Source organism: Rhodnius prolixus, unplaced genomic scaffold (assembly GCF_049639745.1).
Source record: "Rhodnius prolixus isolate KJV_2025 unplaced genomic scaffold, Rpr scaffold_6, whole genome shotgun sequence".
Taxonomy (NCBI): Eukaryota; Metazoa; Arthropoda; class Insecta; order Hemiptera; family Reduviidae; genus Rhodnius; species Rhodnius prolixus.
In genome coordinates, this window is record NW_027411634.1 from 7308799 (window position 1) to 7331183 (window position 22385).

Below are 22385 nucleotides of genomic sequence, written 5' to 3' on the forward strand. Positions count from 1 at the left end.
TATGTGCATTTGAGATTAGCGAATCCACAATCAATTTCCCAAACACAGACAGTTTTCATAACTAGCCACCTAAAATTATATACCTACTTGAGGTAAAGGCACAAAATGGAAAAATCTGCGCGTTAACAGAAATTGCTCTAAGTTTTAAATGAAAAAGAGCAAAGGAGCTTCAATTGACTGAAGAAGTTTATCTACTGACAATTGATAATTGTAAATAATTCTGTTTGATAATATCTGATTTAGTGGTAACATAATCTGGAATTCCATTAACAATATTTTTAAGTAATAGAAGTAGAACAAATTAACAGGCTAAATGGCCTGGGGAATAAGATGAGTCATAGATTACCTGCACCATAATTACTTTAATAATTTACGGTGATGGCAAGTTTTACTGCTGTTTGGAATGACTAATAGATCCATTGATCTAACCTAGTAAGGTGTCCACTTTATCGCTGGACTTCACCATTGCTTTCCTTAAGGTTAATTCCATTCATTTAGCAAATATTCAATTTTTTTTTTTTATTTATTTATTGGTTTTTTATTTGATATCGAGTCTGGCCAATAATACATATTTTGATATACAGTGAGTCCGAAAAATGTTTTTTAGAAAGTGGTTTGCGAATAATCCATGTATATGCGGGCACAAAATAGTTTTTCAGAATTTATTTATTTCATTCTTAAAAAGTTGGCGAAATCGTACAATATATTGTACTGGCTCTAAGAAAGTTATCTAAACAACTCGCCAAAAATATAAATTTCTCCATAAATATAGTATTATTACAATAAGTAAAAGTCCTACACATAGGTATTGTTTACATGAAGTCTTGAAGTGCTTGCTTATTTAGGAAACAAATGAAGCGCTAAAATTCACTAACATTAGTGATGTGGTATTATCCAGGTACACCCGATTTACTTCAGTCTATTCCACTAAGTGGACTTATCATCTAATGTCTACAATAGTGTGGATTGAGGCCTACCTTTCTCTTTTTACTATTCAGTTTCTTAATCTTCCGCTATATTATTCCTCCAAATTGGCTTTGGACAGATCCAGGTTCACTTTTTCTCCAACTTCCCGACATCCTCTTCTTGTGCATATTCCCTTGCTCTTTCATTTTGATTGCCTCGAGATTTGTATGAGTTATTGTGACTTCTGTATCTAAAAAATATTAACAATAAATGTATCCCCATGGTTTTTATTTTTAGATTAGCAAATGTTATGATGACATGTTTTGATAAACCTAAACTTCTTTTATTATTTTAGTCCTGCAGAGGTAGGAGATTAAGTCCATCTATAATGCCACTTCTTAAAGATTAGTCAAAATCAGATATATTAATATTTTAAAATCAGTTTTTCAGGGAAATATTCACTTTAAAAAAATATTGAAAAGGTTTTCTAACACATACTTAGTAGTATAAAATTAAAGAAACTGCTTTTTACAGAATCTCCCAATTATGTGAATACATACTCATAATGCTTTCTCTTACTACAGTTTTCCAGATTCTACATTATTTTTAAATTCCTAACTTTAAAACTCTTTAAGCTGACTGTAAAGCTGCACATTGTACCGAAATAAAATTTAAGAGGGAAACTTAATAAGCAATCCAAGGTGACGGAGATATAAATTGTTGTTGTAATCTTCGAATGTATTTATCTACAACCTTGCTATTACATATGAGCCATTAGTTTCTATAATTAGAGAAACTTTTCAATAAAAAAAAAAATGCAGTGACTCTTAAGAAATTGGGGAAAATGAAGATGAGGTGCTGACGGTTGTTTCCCAACCGGTGGAAAATAAAAAAGAATGTGTACTTCAGGTTAAAGAACACTTGGTTTAATAATAAATTAAAAAAAAAAGAAACCTCAGTTTATTAAGTTATAGTATATGAGATTTATTATGCAGATTATTTTATTACATTAATTTCTTAAATTAAGAAAACATCTTTTAATAATATATAAATGCGATACCAAAATTTCATTAATAAATGTTACCTAAAAGGCGGTAATAATAATAGCCATTTATGAAACATTATATGTACAAAAACATAAAAAAAGGCAATACCTTTAAAATAACACGAGAGTGCTTGAACTTGATTAAGTTGAACGAACTTACTGAATGTGTCGTGCAAGCATTACTTATCAGATTTTCCTAGCTATGGAAATTAGGGTGTAGCGATAAACGTCATCTAGCACATATTTTAACAAATACAGTCTTTAAGAACATTTGCAATTTTTTCTTTTTACCTTTAATTTACTCTTGCGGAGTCATTGGAAGTTAGATAACTTCTCTAACTTCAATATTGTTTCAACAAATTGTTAATGATTTTTCATTAAGACGTGATTTTGCCTGATTAGAAAATCTGAACAAAGTAACTTTACCAAGAAGTAGCAGTTCATTCCGTTCCCAATTATTCGTGCGATTTTACAGGGGTATAGTAGGGCGTGTATTAAGAAATAACTTTCTATTGTGGTTTGCCGCCTATTAAATTTTACACTGAAGAGGGTTCGGTTTAATAACAACAGTCAAATCTGTTCATTGCTGACCGTGCTGTTAAACTGAGATACCCGCAAATACCATAAGATTTCTTAAGTAGTTTAATTCCTCTACCCTAACTGAGAAGGCTCTTATTTAGCGGGCTTCCCAATCAAAATACGTGATTCTGCTAGCTCTTCGTGACCCCAACACTGTCACGGAAATAAAGGGAAAAACCTTGAGCACGGAGAGAGTAGCTACTTTTGGCTAATAACCATCTAGGATTGATTAGGACTGCCCCAGCCTTATTTCTCCCTTCAACTTAAAGCGAAATCTCAGGTTCTTGAAAAAATTAAAAATATCTAAAAATAGAAAGAGAAAGCATAATAGTTGCAATTAGTATCTAAAGTTTAGAGAAAAATGTAGCCGTTTTCAGGAAAATATAAAAAAATGTTTCCGCTAAACAAAACAAAAAAATAAATGTTTAATGGGATGCGAAACATTTATTTTAGGTAAAAACCTAATTTCTATTATCTGACAAGACTAGGGGTAAGAAAGAGAAAATTATTATTGTAGTAATTGAAAGTCATTTATAAATTGAAGAAATATTTATTAGGGTATAATGTGATGTCAGAGAATTTGAAACAAAAATCCCTAAAGCTAACAATATCTATAATAGATTTCACTCTAATTCTAAGAAACAATTTTTACATAATTCCCAGAGTTTTTTTGTGGCCACTATTTTTTAAAAGGGCTATAGAAGTTGGAGTATTGGAAAACTAAAATAACTTGGCCGGACAGTTTGATACACAATCGATTTTCTATTTGACTTTTTGACATAACTGTTATATTGTGAAGTATTATTAATCGTTGAGAAATTTTAATTTATACTAAGGTTAAATTTTTTTGAATATTCTGCACAATCTCAAACTATGTAGTAGACTACAATTTTATAGTAATAAAACTATGCAAGAGAACACAAATAGGGAAGGGGACCTTTATGATACTGTCACCATAGATCCATCAGCTGTACAATTCTAAACATAATTTTTTAATCTAATAATAAGTTTAGAAAAGATTGGATTCCATAAGAGCTGATTAATCAGCGTATTCAATCACGACCCAGAGATTCGATGGAGTTGCACCCTCAAGATGGAATATTTCTTCACTCCTGCCTGAGTGATTCGACGTGAAAGCCTGGGTATTTAGATTAGAATTAAAATCCCTAAAGTACCTTCGTTTGGGCATAGAATGCCAGCGTCTGTAAAGAGTTAAAAGTGTACTGGTATTGAGTGTGCACAATCGCTAAACCCAAACAGTTACACCCAACAATTATTTCCTCAGCAGGCAGCACTTTTAAGTAGTGGGTGATAGTAGGCTGGGATACTAATTAAACTTGAACTAAAACAATGCGAGCAATCCTTATCATCAAACATAAACTTATTTACTATTGTGAGTAGTATTTTAAATGGGTTGCACAGAAAAAAAATACCTCAATTGGGTCACCCCCAAAAAATTTGGAGACCACTGCTGAAGGAGAAACTTCACTTTGAAAGGGATGATGGCGCCCTGTGTAGTATCTTAGCAAGGATATACCAGTGACGCCTACAATCTATCCATTTGTCAATTAATTCTGGCTTCTGTAGATCTTTTAGATCGCAGTAGGTTTGGTTTTGCTGGGTCCTCGATGTTTACTGAAAATATTTCAAACTGTTAGAAAAAAGAAATGATATTCACACAAAACTCTATTACTGTAATAAGTACAAATTAAATAAAAACTATTCTACTAACATTGAATTTTGTTGAATTAGAGTTCAGTTTTGCTCTTTATAACCACCTGGTGTAGGCCGTAAATTCACTGAAGGTACATAAATACTCTGAATAACTAGTGTGAGAGGTTTGGTTACAAACACAGTTCGAACTTCAAACCAGAAAGTATGATGCGAAACGAAGTCCACTAGACTAGATCACACCTTTAACAATTTTTATCTGAAAACATATTTCAAATAAGCATTATTTATTTTGAACCGATGGAACCTCTTCTAGAATATCTCAAAACCTTAAAATGACAGTTCACAGAAATCCAGGGTAAAATTTCCACTTAAAAGTGATAGGCTATTTGAATTAAAAAAAATCATGGAGCTATTAAAAAAAAAAAGCTTTAAAAATGTCGTACGTTGGTTGTGTCATTTCGGCTGAGGCCTTAGAATTAGTATCAAAGTGGAATAACAAGCTTTATTTAAGCTTTCTCCGATTTTTTAGTTTTTAAGATATTCTGTTTACATACACCACGCGCTTTTTAAAAATTCAATTCTGGCGAAATAATGAATACTTCCTTTTATTAGAATTAGGTAATTATAATCGTAATTTAAGAAAAATATCTTTTGAGTCAAAAGAAATATTAATTGCAAACAAGTTGTAACACAAGATGTGGTATAACGCTCAAGGCAGATAGTAAACTGGTATTCTATTCACACAAAGCGCTTAAAAAACCTCTTTTTTTAATTTATGACTTTTCACAATATGTCTCCATTTTGAAAGAAAGTTAACTTATTTTTCTAAATGAAATAGTTTTAAAGGGAAGATATGACGTAATTTTCTTAAAATGTATAATCAAAAAGGGCTAAAAAAGAGGGATGTAGAGTAGGATGCATCACGTCGCCCTCTGCAGCGAGGGAATAGAGTCTGCGTTTTACATCGATCTTGGGTACATGATTCAGCTGGTTCTGCTGAAAACTGCTACTAGTTGGTATGGGGGTTACTGGGTCACTTCTCTTATCTCTACCAGTTCGCTGTAGTTAGTTTGGTTGCCTCTTGGTACTTCATAAAGTTAGGGTGTTATATTCTCCAAAACTTACAATGTGACTAGTTTATAAATCATCCTTTATTGACAAGTCTAGTACTTATAAAAATACGGCGTTCATGAATATATTTGCGACATTGGCCACTGTTCAGAAACAAGTACAATACATTAGCCCCGACTTCAATTCATACATGTAGAACAAAATTTTATTTAAACATTTTTCCGGAACAATTCAATTTTGGAGTTTCTGCATGTTGGTAAGAGTTTTGTGGGTGAAAGACAACAGATTTTTCCGGAGGAGCGTGGGAAGGAAGAGGAAATAAAAATTTTGGAGTGCAGATACAGGAGTGCAACGCTTTGGATTAACCCTCTGGACAAGTAAAGATTTGTTTATATTCTAAGGTGAAAAATTCTCAGCCTCGCAGAAGGTTGGCGGGAAATATCATTTTGTTTTGGTTATGATGTACACGCGGTAATGTACATCAATGGAATGATCTGTCGAATAGCTTTCTACACCTACGACTTTTATTTTGTGAGTGTGAATTTGTGTGTACTTATTAAGTTGAAATAGAAATGTGGTGGTGTCGTAAGCCCACATACCTTGAGCAAAAACAATACCAATAATTTTGGGTAAACACACACGACATTGCCTAATTCTAATTATATGCCATTAATAGAAGAATAATACTTTACTGCACATGAAGAACTCTTAGCTATGTGGTACGTACCAGCCGTTCACACTCTTTAACAATGAATATGAATAGTTATTCCACCAACAGCACTGGTATTTTTTATGAATGGTTTTAGTTTTAAATTGTACCTATCGTCTCCTAAAACTCACTAAAATATTTTTTTTTGAAAAATATTTAAATTAAAAATGATTCCTTTATAATTAGCACGCCAAGTTTAATACAAATCGTAAATTTCTTCAATAATGAAAGCCGTATCTGTACAACTCTTGTATTAGAGCCAACAATTGTCCTTAACTCAAAGAGAGACGCTTGGAGAAGTTTGAGTTCGGAGGAATAAGACTAAGATGGGCAGAAGTGCATGTCCATACAACAGGTTTCGTCATTAAGATGTCTTGAGATAGGTCTCAGCTAGCGGTACAATGAGCGAAGAAGTGAATCTGAATATAGCCTCAGAGGGAAGTTCTTCATTAAAATGAATAGAGGCTCTAATCGTAAAAATATTATTTCCAAAGTGACATTCGACATCCGGAAACAAATCTTGGTCATTTTAAGAGAGAAATTGTATGTTGCATCCGGCAAATTGGCTAACGTTTTTAAGAATTCAAAAAAGACTGTACTCGACATGAATAGGAATAGTATCTTGAAAGCTTCGTAAAATAGAGCCCCTTAAGATACTAAGTGCAGATTAGATTGTTTGGCTGAAAGGATGAGTTCGGAATAGTTCGTAGAACATTTTCAGGAAGAATCTCGGGCAAATTCAGAAAGAGAGAGAAGCTTACATAAGAAGAAAAAAAAACGGTAAAGAGGCAAGGCAAATCCCTTAAAGATGGGCTGTACATAGATTATATATGTGTATGCAATGGTCAGCACAATTCAAAAAGGGAAAATTACAGAAAGTTTAAATTTAATATTGGTTTTTTAAAATCAGCAACAGGATGGAATTTTTTATTAATTAATTTATCAGTGAGTTGAGGGAATTATTCTAAAAAGACAGTTCTATCGATGTATGTACTTTCCTTATAGTTGAAAAAATCGCTTTCATACTAAAGAGAAAAAACATCTTTATCTCATCCATAGATTCGATATACTTTTATCAAATTAATACATTTTAAATTTTTGGAATAGGCAAACATAAGAGTCGTACTCTAAAGTAATTTGTAAGAAAAGATTTAAGCCCTGTGTGCATCTCATAACATTGATGAGTCTTAGATTATAACTTCTATGTAGAGATAATTGTAACAATCTAAGATTCAGCATTAATTTCTTCATGAGGAAATGTAAAATTTTGTACTTCGTTGGAAGTCGACCTTAATAAAAATGGAAACTGAAACTGGTCGCAATTAACGCTTATAGATTTGCTAACCGTAGGTTTTTTGAAATATTCTATTAATTTGTTTCATTAGAAGTAAGGGAACTATTTACACTAACCTTCCTTTAACTTCTGAGAAACTTCTTATTGGAAATTACTTGGTTGTTAGCCTAATAATAGTCTAAAATGGCAAAAAATATTAAAATTTGAAATTTTGAGAGTATTCTACCTCTGGATTATTAATTGCATTCCTTCACTAACTATATCCTCCAATCTTCCTTATTTTTGTTTCGATATTGCGACTTTATGATGGACTTCATATTTTCTTAAGCAAATAACTTTTTTTATCTTGCAAATGAGAGAGAAAATTATGAACTTCAAGCAACACAAAGTATCAGGTTGGGATATTCATTGATCGTAACCTATTCTCTAGACGTGTATGCAACCTTGCGGCAATCGTTAGAATTAAGTTGACTGATAATTCCTTACTTTGCCAACAGAATGTGCTTTCATGAACTCTATGTAGCTTTGAAGTGCATACTAACTTCTCTACTAGCTTTCTCTTATTTCTTAGTATTGAAACTAAGTTAGATCGACTAGTTTTGGATGGAGAGTTTCAGAAGAAAAGGGAAAAATGGAAAATCTTTATTAGCTTTACTAGTAATACATTATTTTCTAATTCTAACATTATATTTTTTGGAGGTCTGGATAATGCATAGTAGCTCGGCTAGTTGTGGACGTTTCTATGCCTTGGTTGCCTTAGAGGTTTAGAAAGTGATAAATATAGCAAATCATTCCTATTTGTCTAGATATTCCTTATTTCCTGCTTACACAATTCTATCCTTATGCCAGAGCTTGATCATACACATTAGGTCGGCAAGTTTGGAAGCTAGAAGTTTAGGAAAAAGGAAAAAAAATAGAAAATACTTGCTAATATTATGAGAAATTCCATATTTTCTTCTTCAAACTTTTGTTTCTAAGCCTGGATTGAATAATAAACAGTAGGTCGGCTATGTTTAGATGTTGACTTCTATAAAAAAAGGGAAAAATGAAAACTCTTCATAAGTTTTTCAAGCAATTTCTTAGCTTCTTCTTCAACCATTCTATTTCCATGCCTGGGTAGCATAATACATGCTAGGTCGGCTTGTTTTGAAAGTATAAGTTCAAAAAATTGATAGAACAAAACTAGAAATTCTTTTGTATCGTCTTCGACTATTTCTATGCCTTGGTAGGACAATACACAGTAGGTCGTCTAGTTTTTCTAGAGGTTCAGAAAAATGGTAAAAAAGTAAAACATATAATCGAAAAGTTGTTCTAAAATTTTTTGTATCATTTGTACAAGTTTACAATGTTGTGCTTTTCTGAAAAAATTCAGTTTGGGCATTATTAAGTGTGAACAGCAAGTCGAGAATTGAATAAAGAGACAGCCAAGTGAGTGTTCACACGATTTTTTAAATATAAATGTACATATTTTTTTGGCCTTCATCAAAGGTATTATTGTTATATAATGTCTAAATGCATCTTTCATAAAATAATTTTTAGTTTTAAAATTAACATTACCAGAATAAACTCGCCTCAATGTAAATTTAATTTGAACGGAATGATAGAAGAGAGACGTTAATTTACAATGTGCCGAATAAATCCGATCATAATCATAAGAAACAGATCATAAACGATTGGAACCTCTTAGATGAGGTCTATAAAATCGGCGCTAAGGCAGCATGGGTTCTGACCCATGGTTCAGAACCTAAGGGTGCCACGACACATAAGTTTGAATAAATAATAATAAAGATTAAGCCGATTGTTCACGGAAATAACCGAGTATTTACGAAATTGTTCTGCTTGATTGTTTTGTAATAGACACAATGGTAATTGAATGCGACTTTGCTAAATGTGGCGTACGAGTATTTAGTTCAGCGATGATAGTGTTTAGTGTGAGTATATGAGAACTAATCCCTGCTTCGTATAGCCTAAGTTTTTTTAAAAATTTTATTCCTCCTAAAGAACTAATAAATGCTTGGTAGCGCATCAGGATTCATTACTGCCAAAGTACTTTAAGTGCTACGGGGGAAATCGTACATCTACTAACAATTCGTTTAGGAATTTGTCTCTTTTTTTATTATATAATATCTGCTGCTTCTAACGAATAGATGTTTTATGATCCCATCCTCTCCGCTACCGCAATCAGATCTAGGACTACCAAGTAACTTAATTTTTTTTATGCCGGTGGTGATTCATGAGATTATGGTTGAACTTCAGTTGCATTATTGTTGTGTAAAAATGCCTTTCTGCCTCCAGTACTGAATTTATAATCAAGGAGACACCTCTCTGACTATTATTAAAGACATTTTACAATATGATCCTGATACAAGTAATTTTTGAATTGATTCTTCTTGCTAAAAAAAAATAAAATAAATTGACTAGAAAAAAAAAATGAACTAGCAAGTTATTTGTTGACTACAAAAGGAAGGTCTACTGTTTTCTTTTTGCTGCAGTAACATTAATGGGTCTGATTACACAAAGCTTTGTAGGGACCTTCGTTCGCTCGCTGATGAAGAGGAAAAAAGAAGAAAACTAAAACACGTAACTTACTCTATGATAATAACTATAGGTAGCTATTGGATTGATGAGGATATCGTTTGAATTAGCGGCGGCTGTTCTTGAAAGATATAATATCATGCTTTAATATAAATGCTAATAAATATTCAATAAACAAATACTTAGAACATAAATAACACCATTTATAATAGAAAAATTTCATTAGATGGGAATTTTTATGTAAGGGAACTGGCTGTAATATTGTGTATGTGTTTAGGGTTCCGATAAAGTGGCATTCCTATTATACCAAGAGGTTGAGACAGTACTGCTTGAAGGTGCTACCCCGGAGCACAATGTCCTCGTTTTTACCCTATCTCTCGCCTTTACTATTCCGCATAATTTCAAATCCTCTTAAAATTCCTATCTTAAACGTTTGGTCTATCAATTTTAATGCTAATGGTTCCATTTTCCTTTTTACCCTTGAGTTTGAAGTAAGGAAGAAACGTTTATAACGAAATTGCTTTTCATGTGGAAATTAGAAATTATTTATTGACAATACTATTATAGTAAATATCAGCTATAACTCATCTCAACTTAGCTTTCCTTTATCAGTACAACATATGAAAGTTTGAAGAATAATTGACTGATTGCGCAATATCTTAAAATTTATCCATCTTATCCCTTTGTTTTGTTCGCATTAGCTAGCTTCAACTATCCTTATGAGAGTTAAGTAAACAGAAGGAAGATAAGCGCTCATCCCACAAGACAACAAAACAATTCAACAATTTAACCAGACTAGATTTGTATTCTTATGAGTCACTCGTTTCCTAGTTTTCTACCATGATTCTATTCTAAGTCACTTATTTGGTTAACTAAAGCAAAAAATAAAAAATGAATTAATAAAATAAATTAAAAAAATTAAAAACAAAATTCAAAATGAGGTTAAAGCCCATCAGTGTCTACTATCTGCCTTCCTTTCAATCACATGTAAACCATCCAATATCGTATTTGGAATCAGATAAATATTCATTAAATTCAGATTGCTATCAACAAGTTGAATGACATAGCACTTCTAAACGATTGATTGGTGAGTATAATGAATAATTTAGTCTACAGAAGAGAAAAAAAAAACAATTTAGGGAATAGTTGTATACATATTTTATTTAAAACTAAAGTGAACTAATGTTTTCTTTAACATATTTTGAGGGCAATAGATTTTGATGATTGAGGAGTGAAAAAACAGTTAATATTATTACTATAATTTTAATTAATGTTCTAAATCAGGGCAAAGCCCTTTGGTGGACACTGCAGACCTGCAGGCTATATAGTTTACTTTCAGGCGGCACTGTTCATCATCAATATTTAGGGATCGATCAGTACTGGTTCTAGGAAAGGGAACCTCTTAGGACAGTAATTGGCTCCCTCCGAAAAATGTTCATTTTCTCTCTTGCTTTTATCTTAACCTTTCTTATAACCTAATATTTCTTACTTTTATCGTAATAAATTGTGTGACGATCTAGGAACGTGCTGTTCACAAATTAAGTAATGAGGTAATCTGCATGGCTTAGTGAAATGTAATCCAAGTTTCATGTGACTGATTTTTTCTATAATTTACTAATATTTTATTAATTATTTTTTGAACTTGCCTTTCCATCAAGCTACCTTAACTTTATCAACTTATGAATTAATTTATTGATGAAAACTTCAATTTTAAATTTCGTGAGTTAAAGTAAGGAGAATAGCCGTTCTTTGTTTTTACTTCAAGTGCAGATTGGCTAAGGAATAACCTTGATTAAAAAATGCTTCCGGAAAAAATGCCAATGAACAGATATCTCTCCCGCAGTCGTGGAAAAAACAATACTAAAAAGTAAAAAAAAAACACGTACTAGTTATTTAAAGTGTTATCTAGGTCACACCTGAGGTTGTATGTGTGAGCGTTATTAATCTAGACAAAGGAATAATAAAGAAAATTGAGGCTCCTATTGGACAGGGCATGGTATATTGTCATGGACGAAGTTTTCTTTTTCTTTTAAAAAGGATGGTTTGGTGTGTGAGGAGGGTGTTATGGTGGAGCCAACCTGTTGTACTTGTTGGCTGGCGGTTACAGAGTAGTGGGGATGGATAGTACAAGGTGTGGGGCGGTCGTGTGAGGCGGCAGAGAGCCAGACCACAGTAAGGGTTGGATCTAGGCGGCGGACGGCACTATGTTCAGTGATGGCCAGTTTCTCTCCAGCCTAGCCGGGGGCGTCCCCAGACCGAGTCCGCTTTTAGTTTACACCACACTTCACACATTACACACACAGTACACTAGCACACTAACCTGGACACTTGCACACTGACACTCTTATATATATAAATACACACTCGCACAAACCCACACATACACACGCTTCATCAACCTCATCATTATAATAAAACACAACCACAAACAAAAAAATTATTTCCACTTATTTAAACTTTTCCTCTTAAATAACAAATTTGCTAGCCACGCCTCTGACCTCGGCTGAGTGTTGACACTGTGAGTGTGAGTGCCTCGTGAACGAATACGACGGCTCTTCCTAGCGCCCTTAGCCTCTCTTCTCCGGCCGTTATTTTATCTCCCTTTTATTATTATTACGTCCAGCACGTAGGACGAAGGACTACTAAAGACTACAACTACGACGCAGATGCTGTACCACACCATCATCTCACTGTGATAAACTATCAACCGATGTCGTTAAACTTACCATGGTCATTACGCCGATTATTATGATATTACCTTCGGTACTGACTATTTCTCAGCTTTAGGTATTGTTTTGAGTGCCACTATTCTATAGAATATCCGTCATTGAAGTTATTGTCAAAGTCAATTAAGTGTTATCTAGTTTTAAAAAAACAAGCTTTTCTACAATCCCCTTATTCTGAATTTTTTTTTTTAATTTAACGTTTAGGAAGGATGTCATTAAGATTTAAATCTAAAGGTAAATGTTTAAGCTAGCCAATGCAAAATTCCTTCGCCCCTCCTGCTCTATGCTTAAGTTCCTCGAGAAAAGTTTTTCTCTTAAACAGTTACATTTGATTTTATTTTTACTTTTCCAACTCCAAATAAGTAAAAGGAAATATTACAGTCGTGAGATAACCATGGGGACTGACAACAATTTAACGTTCAAAATTCCACTAACATTTTAACGAAAGATTTGAGATTGTCTTTAAATTTTGTTCACTCATTGAATGCTGGAGGTCTTTAATTTTTATTAAAAACACTTTTACAGTAAAATTTGACCAAGGGGTAATACAGTGGTAAACAGACACAATATATAATCATTCAACTTTTGTAAATCTCAAAAGAAATCACGACTCACTCTTAACAGCAAGAAAAAAAGAAATACTGAAATGCAATTGAGTTTTTCATGATTCTTGATTATCTCCTTTAATCCAATTTAATCTAGAAATTACAGCTCTTCAAGAGAAAATATGAACCCTTTAATTCAATTTGTGAAGAAAAAAAAACAACTAAATATTGATTCAAGATTAAGTTTCCAAAATAGGTAACACAATTATTAAATCTAAAGATATTTACTGTTTCTCACTTTATTCAATTTCTCTCTTCAAAATTCTCGACATAATTAGATTTCACAAATTATTAATATTGAAGTAATTCTCACAAATTCACAAAATTACAAAAATCGTTCTTTTTAACAATCGCGTTAGAGCAAACACTAATTGCTAGTTAGCAAAATACTTTTGACGACACTTCTATTTAAAAAATAAAGTAAGAAAAAGATTTTATTACCTTTCCACATTAAACATCAATTATTCACAGAATGTCCATGAAATTGTCACAATTCTCACGGTTAATTACACTGAAATCGATAAATTGATTTTGCTTCCCAACAAAAAAACTCTGATTTTCCAATATTTAAAAGCTGAAAGTCGCTAAATTTTGTGGAATAAAGGGGTTCGAAAAATTTAAGGTTTTTGTGAGGGATCACATTTTTTCCAAAACTGATATTTCAAAAAATAAATTAGCTCGGTGAAGTTTAAAGATAAGCTTTTTTTAAATTACACATTAAAATATGTTCGACAGCGCCAGTACCCTAAATATGTGTTCTAAAGATTACAGTTATTTTTAAATTTTAAACTTGTTATTTGTAATTATAGTCTCATTATAATACGGAAATAATACTATATTAAAAATATACTGCATTTTTTGCAAAATGCATAATGTACAATAAATTTTAAAAGTAGACAAAATAAAGTTCTATTTTCAGTTAAGATATTTTCGAATTTTGAACATAGCTTGTTTACCTCATGGAAGAAAAATCTTTGGCCGAAGGTGCTGTTTTAACCAATAGTATTGTAGAAGAGCTTGTTTTTCTTATAAAAATAAAAAAATATATAATTTTTATTGGCGAGCTCTACTGATTTTTCCCTTCCTCACTTATTCGAATTTCTTGTTTTTCCTTTCTTCTGCTCATTAATTCGATTATTCAATAGTGTGGTCCAATTTTTAGAGATTACTGTTTGTTTTTGTGCTGTTTAATCTGGAGTATAATTATATGTTTGGATCGCTTTTTTTCCTTCGTTAATTTCTTCAACAGCTGTAATTAAATCATCAACCAGTGTTAATATTAGGTGAGCTTCTTATTTTTATTTATTTATTATAGTAATATATTTTATAACTTATAATGAATTTAACAATAACTATTACATTAGAGTACATAAATGCAATTAAATGATGGAAGTTTTGACTTATTGAAACTATTCAAAACACAGAATGCAGAAAGTATCCACTAAGTTTTCAATAAAAAAAGTAAGTTCTGTAAACACTAAGATATGAAAAAACAAATAATTGTAAGAAACATTTCGCTGTATTGCTTAATATTTTAGAATTTAAATTTGTTGACCGTAATATGATATAATTAATTCTGGTTTATTGAGAATCGATCATCAAGTAGATTAGATTACTTGAGGGATGATCAGAAAATCATATTCCATGGCGAACGAAAGAGTCTGTTTTACTACCTTTGGAGTATCTTTCTCTGGTTCTGTTTGTTTATTTGATTTAGGAACTGGCTGGAAAGTTGGAAAAAAAATATAAAAAACATATTTCGTCTAAGGAATGTAGAAATTAATTATAATTAAATATATTTCCAACTAAAAGTCATTGCGAATTTAGGCTCACACATGATTGAAAACGAATATGATTGTTTTCCATAAATTTTCTTGTTTTTAAATTTCTATCCTTTACATATCTGTAACAAATATTTGAATAATACATCCCCAAATTAGAAAATTCGTAGGAGATGAGAGAAGCAAAAGCTAGAGCTTACTATTTCCCCTGGCTGAAACCTTTACTGAAGCTCTAGTACTTAAATTAATAATAATAATAATAATAACTCGTAATAATAATAATAATAATAATAAACTGTGAAAGTTTCACGTTTGTAACTTTATTCGTACTGGGGGAGAATTTTTTTTGACATAAGCAGTTTATTTCCTTGAAAGATGTTTCAGATCCAAAGAACATGAAACAATTTTATAAAATATTTTTAAAAAAATGAAATAAATTTAAGTTCCGAGTGTAGGCGGGTTGTGTGTGTTTTGATAAATTTAACACAAAAGGAGAGAACAGAATTTCTATTTTGTGTACATGAATTTTATTTTATCATTCTACGGGGGGGAAAAAAAAGATTAAAAAGATTTTCTCATCACAAAAGTAGGAAGTGGAACGGAAAATTTTCTATCGTATATTTACACTGAAGTGACCTCCTTTATCACGACTAACATCGTTCAACATGAACGCAAAATAATGTATTTTCTTGGCAAAATTTGAAAAAAAAAGTAACCAAAGTTTATTGGGTTTAGAAAAAATTTCTTAAGCGTTTGTTTTAAACTTTTTAATAATTATAGTAATAAACATAATTTACCTATTAACTTTGATTTGTATTACCTTTATTTGTTTTTACGACACTTTCTGCCCATCTCTTGAGATACTGAAGCAAACCTCTTCTCAAATTTCTTTTTTTTTATTTTCTCTAACTCAGTAAACGTGAAAAAACTTGGGAAATCAGTTTCTAACGAAAATTCCTTTTAGAAAACCCTGAAAAAGAAATTAGTTTGTTAGTACATGGTTTGGAAAAATGTGTGCCCAGAAAACTTTCCTAAGAAAGCATCTTAAGACTATCAAACTCTTTCTTTAGTCTTGGTATTGTTTTGCTTCAAATCCAAATAAATAAAGTCACAAAAAAATTAAATTCAAAAATGTTACAAGAATTTAAAAAATGGAGAATCTTAGCACTATTCCTGAATCTTCCTTTTACAGAGTGCGCATTATTTTATCTGATTCCCTTGAGTATTAAAACGTGAAAACAATAAATAAAAGTAAAATTTGCTCTAAATAGCAACCCCCACAGGCAGAGGTAGAGGTTGTCTGACGATTCTCATAGAATCTATTATAATCTAATTCTAATTACATATGTTAGGAAATCATCTTTAGAAAGTATATTATTCATGTTTCAAAAAAAATTTAGGAGAGTTAAACCATTTATTGTTGTCTTAGAACTGAAAGTTCCAAAATAAATCAAATTAAGTTTTATAAATTAATAAATGATATTAGTCAACATTACAATTACATTTTTTATTGCTTATTATTGAAAAAGGAAGATTTATTTTGTCACATATTTACGGAGTTAGAGGGTTTCAACTTCTAAATCCCCCAATTATGATTGTTTTAACCCATACTAATTGCGGTTAGAGAAAGTTGATTCTGTTCCTAGATGTCTAGGATTTGGAGAAATGTTTGGGAAAATAAGACTATACGGTAGAGGACTTTAAACTTTCATGACAACAGATCGTGTAAAGAGAGTTTTTAAATATTTACTATGTCTGTATAAAAAAAGAAAATTAAACTTATTAATAATTGAAAACATTTCTCTTTATAGAATATTTATGAAATCTTTCCATGTGAACATTTTTTATTTTTTAAGATTTCTTTTATTTCATCCATTTATTTATTTCCCTATCTCCAAGGATATATAGCAGCCTATATAAACATAAACAGTTGATCAGGTACCTCAAGGTCCAAACTCAATTTAGAAAAGGAAATGCGTGTTAGTGTATTTGAAATATTGCCATATAGAGCGAAAATTTATGTGCTCCTGTTTATCCTTTGCGCTGAATAATACATGTCCTGCCTCTACCGTTACAGTTCTTCTTTTACTCTTTTCTGGGATGGGATTTTCTATTTTCCTTAATGCCGCTTTATTTTTGTAGGACTGCATAATTTAGTTTTCAAATAATAATAAAAGTGCCTTAAAAAAAAAATTAAAACAAAGTCTGAAAACTTAATATAGCGCAAAAATTTATTTGTAGATGGACTGAATACAATTTTCATAAATGGTGTACATAGTGAAACTGGCAGCTGATGATGGACCTTTCGAGGATAAAAACTGATTTCAAAATCATACGACTTTTTCTTATTACAATGCTGATAATGTAAGGGTCTAATATTCATCGGTCGTCTGCAAACAGAAGTTTATCAATATCTTTTCAATATCAAAATCTTCAGTGTACAGGAGAAGTTAACCAATGAAACACTGGTTTTCCTTAGTTCGAAAATCTATTTTATACTTCTACACATACCTCAAAGGAAAATTCTTGCGTTCGTGCAAGATGTTCTATTTTTAGTTTTCGCTGTATATTTTACGTGAATTGAATATACAAAAATTGTTTTTTACATAGTGATCTACAAGTGTGGGTCTGTCTGGGTAAAATCTATGGGTCAGCATAGATTAAAAACGAAAAATCGTAGTGTACCAATTCAAATATTTTGATGCTATAAACAGTTTTTGGACATAATCCAATAAACAGAGGAGCACCTTTATTGAATCGATTTTCCAGCTTTTAAGTTTTGGTCTGGGAAACTGCTCCTATTTTCTTTTAATTTGGAATATTAATTGCATATATATGTATTCTGAACACTAACTAAAAAGAGATTCGAATTAGATATCGTTTGCAATAAATTTTAAGTGTATATAAAAGTCTCGTTAACATTCTGATATTGAGGATTTTAATCAGAACTGCTTTTTCTAATTTTCTGCGATTGTATTGACAGTAGCCAAAGAGCTTTACTTGAACATGACGGTTGTTATACCTATCAGGTTCGAAATTTTACTTTCTTAGGAAATATATAATATAATGCTCGTGACAGCATTAGCTTTTTAAGGTTTATAATTATATTCCCAGAATTAATTATTTTTATGCAATAGATTTATCTAACCTTTGGATTTTTGTACTATTTTTTGTTGTTTTCTCAGATTCTTCAAAGATTTCAATTCCAGTCAGTCGCACCAATAAACAGGCTGAAAATGATAAACAATACCTCTTATTAGAATTTAATAAAGCTATAGTTTGTTTAGCATTCGGGATTAAAGTGCAAGATAATTAAAACAAAAACCTTGACCACTGGCATAGAGAAAGTCGTCTGAGTATATCACCAGTTTTAATTAAAATTTGCTGATTATTGCATTAATAATTGTTATTTTTAGTTGACTTGAAATACGTAATTACTGATTTTATAAGGATTCGGAATCAAACCCTGCTTTGTGAATCATAATTGCACAACACGGATTGAAGTTGATTCTGAACACTAACTAAAAAGAGATTCGAATTAGATATCGTTTGCCACTTTTTGAAGAGAACTTGGGGGGTTTTGTGAGTATTTTAGCCTACAATACTAAACTACAACTTCAACACTCTCATAGGGTCTCTGTAAGGTTGCCGATGCATGCCTATTTGCTGATGTCTATTTGGATTGATCGTAAGCAAAGGCAAACTTTAGCTTATCACCATTTTGATTCTTCACAATAATACATTGTATCCACTTAAGTATAATTTTAGATTCGTATTGGTTGGCTTTTATTAAGCAGCCGTAACCCTTTCTTGAATCTAGTTTTTACTAAGCAATAGCAGGGTTACCAAAAAGACTTAGGTAAAGAGCTCCGAAACTATTTTATTTTTACTTTATCGTTTCTACCTGTTTACACCTACATATCTATCTTACTTTTAACTTTCTTGAAAGATGAATTGACAGGACTTTACTAGCAAGTTTCTTTCTAGCAAGATATTTGTAACATTACTTCCACTAATTAGTGATGTGTTCTTACCTCAACTCTACCATTCTCTGTGATAGTGTTGCCCCAAAGATATTGCGTTCCATTTTCGTAACTAACTTTCTTTCACATATTTTACTATTCTAGCCAGGTACACCTCATATAATTACTGGTTCAAAACTTTCTTTCCCACTTCATCCACTCAGCTTACTTTTATACGTGACAGCATTGCCAACATTCTTCTCATTCCCATTTTTCTGCTTCTTTTTGACTTTTTTGTTTTTGCCTTCCACGTTTTTACAATAATAACCATATTTATTTTTTGAAAGATATGTTTTTTTTTGGTTTATATTTCTGTAAATGGCTTTTGATTAGATTAACGAAATGGAACCTGAAACGATAAATAATAAATGAACAATTGAGATAAGTCCTCACCAAGAAAATGGAATTAAGATCAAGAAGATGAGAATTTTTCTTTAATCTTTTACATTTTTCCTTCAGAGGAGAAAGATGTTATCATTCAAACTGTATTAGTCTGAAGGATTTAGAGTTCTGTTTTCCAATTATCTATGTTGATCATTTCTGCCCTACTTTTCACTAACCGCATAATTTTATTTTTAGATATGTTGTCATTTCCTACAAATATCTTTTTGAACACTTTTCTAATTTATTTACGTTCTTTCTTTATTTTTGTTTTTTTTTGTAAGCATTTTCTACAGTAAAATTATTTTTTCTACTAATCGATCTGTTCAACAATATACAAACTTTTTTTACTCATTAATGACAAAACATCAGTCGTACTATCCATTGACATGTTCTTAAACACCACATTTTAGGGAAGAAAACAGAGATTAAGTAAATTATATAGTATGCATTTAAAAATAATATAAAACACTTCTTGGACCCATTAACGAAGCACTAGAATCAGATCAGTAAGCCAAATGCAATAATGAGTGCAATTAGTATGCAAATTATAGTGTAATTACTTTTATCGGACCATGCAAGCAACAAATCTTTTTAATTTTTATTTTATTGTCATTACACTGTTACAATTTCTAAGCGCAATATTGAATTGATATCTATTTGTGCAAATTTTCAAGTACCTTTATTGCTTTCTCTGCACGTCAGACCATAACATTCAATTAATTTTACTAATTTTTGTTGGTATTATTAAATAAGTGGCAAGACATACTAAAATGTGATACCAGAGCAAAGCGTTATCACCACTTCTTCCCCAAAAATGCTCTTTATTAAATTTACCTGTAAAATATTTCAAATAAAAGTTATAGAACTACATAGATAGATAGAGACTGCAAGAAATTATTGATGGATTTAATTTGGATGCCAGTACTGAAACCGTGAGATCGAATTTCAGAAACGATTTTCGAGCGACAGAGAAAGTGCAAAAATCTGTACTGTGTACGGATTATATTTGCAAAAAAAATATATATGTATAGGAATTTACACTGTGAAACATAAGAACAGCGACAATGTACTCATATTTTGTTCGATCTCTTCTTTCCTGTTATACAAATGCCAGTTTTCAAAAGGACGAATATATGCAGATAGAAATGCAGTTACTTGGTACCAGCACGTTTTACGATATTTACTTGAAAGGTGAAATAATAGAAAAGAATATGGTATGAGCTATTCATATTCAGGACGGTCCTAAAGTAATATTAATGAATATGGTAGTAACCAAATCAACCGTTACAGATAAACCTTGGTAAACGGGTAACTAACCGCTGGCTTCCATTATACTGCCCAGACTATCATCGTGGATGTGTTGTGCACATCGTTGGACAACAATAAAGTAATCTAACAAACGGCCAAAACCAGCGTATAAATAGGACAATTTATTACCCATATAACTTCATAAACATTCTCTTTATTATTGCTCTGTTTTTACCATTTTTCATTAAAACTGTTTTATATTATTTTCACTTCTTATACACTCAGTTAGCTATTTGGAACGCCATGATCAAAGTTATGTGTTAAATTTTCAAAACTGAGATCTATTCGCAGGAGCATCTCCTGAGATAGCAAAAAGTCCCCTTTTAAAACTGTTCAAAAAAAAAAGTTTGTAAAAATTAAATTTTGATGAAAATAAAGTTAAAATACCTCTTCTTTTCATAGTTTAGGTAATTTTACGTCTTGGAGGTACGTGGACTATCCATTTCTTCAGGGATCATGGCCTGCATAGGAGTGTATTTGTGCAGCTTATACTCGAACTTTTAAGATTGTCATGGTAACCGCAACTGTTGGCATTCAAATCAAAAAATGTAATAAAATATTTTGCTTCCCTTGACAAAAAATCTTTAAAATTCTTATGACTTAACAAATTTAAAACTCGTAGAAGAAGCTGAATCGAATAAAATTAAAAATGACACGGGATTGTAATTTTTAAATATTCTCAAATTCGTATTAGCTCTATTAATTAGCAATTTCTCCAATGTATGTACATAAAAATCAAAGCACTTTTTTCTTTTTCCACTGTATAAGTGACGTAAGTTTTCCCACAACTATATTAGTGAATTAAGTTTTCCCACATTGAATAAACAAGACTAGGCTTCTAGAAGAGCACAAGACCTGAGAGTTGGCTTTTCCAAAATTAATCTTCTATAACTAGGTAGGTGATAATCTAGTGTAGGTTTAAAACGTGTAAAGAAATACTATTAAAAATTATTTCAAATAAAATATTATTAATACTGATTTAAGATTTGCAATATTATTATATTTTGATTTTCATATAAGTGTATTACACTTTTTTTTTTACTGGGGACTAAGGGTACCTGAAAGTTTGTTTTGATAGCACTCAAATCTAACTTGAACATTTAGTATGAAGAGTTTAACAACTTGTTACATGGATCTGGGAGAGGAAGAGTATATAATATGCAGAACAGATGAACCGGGTACAACAAGTGTTTGTCACACCCACAGAACCAGTGCAAGGAACGGTTGTGCTGCTGGTGTATACTCCGTTGGTCCGTGTCCGTCGGGTGTTGTAATGAGGCCATGGTTGAGCACACCAGACCCACCGACAAGATCGATGTGTTAAGGGTGTACACCGTGTTAAGGTTGTCATGGTTACCGCAACCATCGGCACTCTCTCTCGCACTACTCTCGATCATTCTACATCCGCTTACTACATATTACCTGGTTCTCATTAAATCCCAAAACTTTTCTTCTTTAATCAGTACATCCGATCCTAATTTTCTCCTGTTTTTTTCTGAGTAAAGCCATACTTGTATTTTGTTTGATGTTGTAGATCACTGGGGTAAAAAAACAATACTGTCTTGTATCGTAGATTAACATAAGAAACTTTCTGGACTCTATTTTGTGCGAAAAAATCACTAAAAAAGACATAATTTATTTGGTAACGTGGCACTTGCGCAAATCCCCAAAAAACTGGAAAATCTATTTAGTAAAATGGATCTTTCAGTCGGCTGATTTTGCCCACATACTTATTGTGGCACTTAA

General features: G+C 31.6%; 2 long non-coding RNA genes across 4 annotated transcripts; one reads left to right on the plus strand and one right to left on the minus strand.

Annotated features, from left to right (window-relative positions):
- Nucleotides 1-977: 977 nt before the first annotated feature.
- LOC141460381 (uncharacterized) lies at nucleotides 978-22192 on the minus strand. 3 transcript variants are annotated; one of them, XR_012461929.1, is made up of 11 exons: nucleotides 22062-22192; nucleotides 21027-21163; nucleotides 20009-20165; nucleotides 18960-19296; nucleotides 18074-18155; nucleotides 15746-15895; nucleotides 14761-14868; nucleotides 14101-14393; nucleotides 4263-4460; nucleotides 3964-4165; nucleotides 978-1156 (listed from the first exon to the last, which is right to left on the minus strand). It is a non-coding gene; the product is annotated as an uncharacterized lncRNA (long non-coding RNA). The 3 variants fall into 3 exon arrangements; XR_012461927.1 differs by lacking the exon at nucleotides 14761-14868; XR_012461928.1 differs by lacking the exons at nucleotides 14761-14868; nucleotides 20009-20165.
- Nucleotides 14434-19173, plus strand: LOC141460384 (uncharacterized). The gene is made up of 2 exons (XR_012461933.1): nucleotides 14434-14605; nucleotides 17167-19173. It is a non-coding gene; the product is annotated as an uncharacterized lncRNA (long non-coding RNA).
- Nucleotides 22193-22385: the final 193 nt, after the last annotated feature.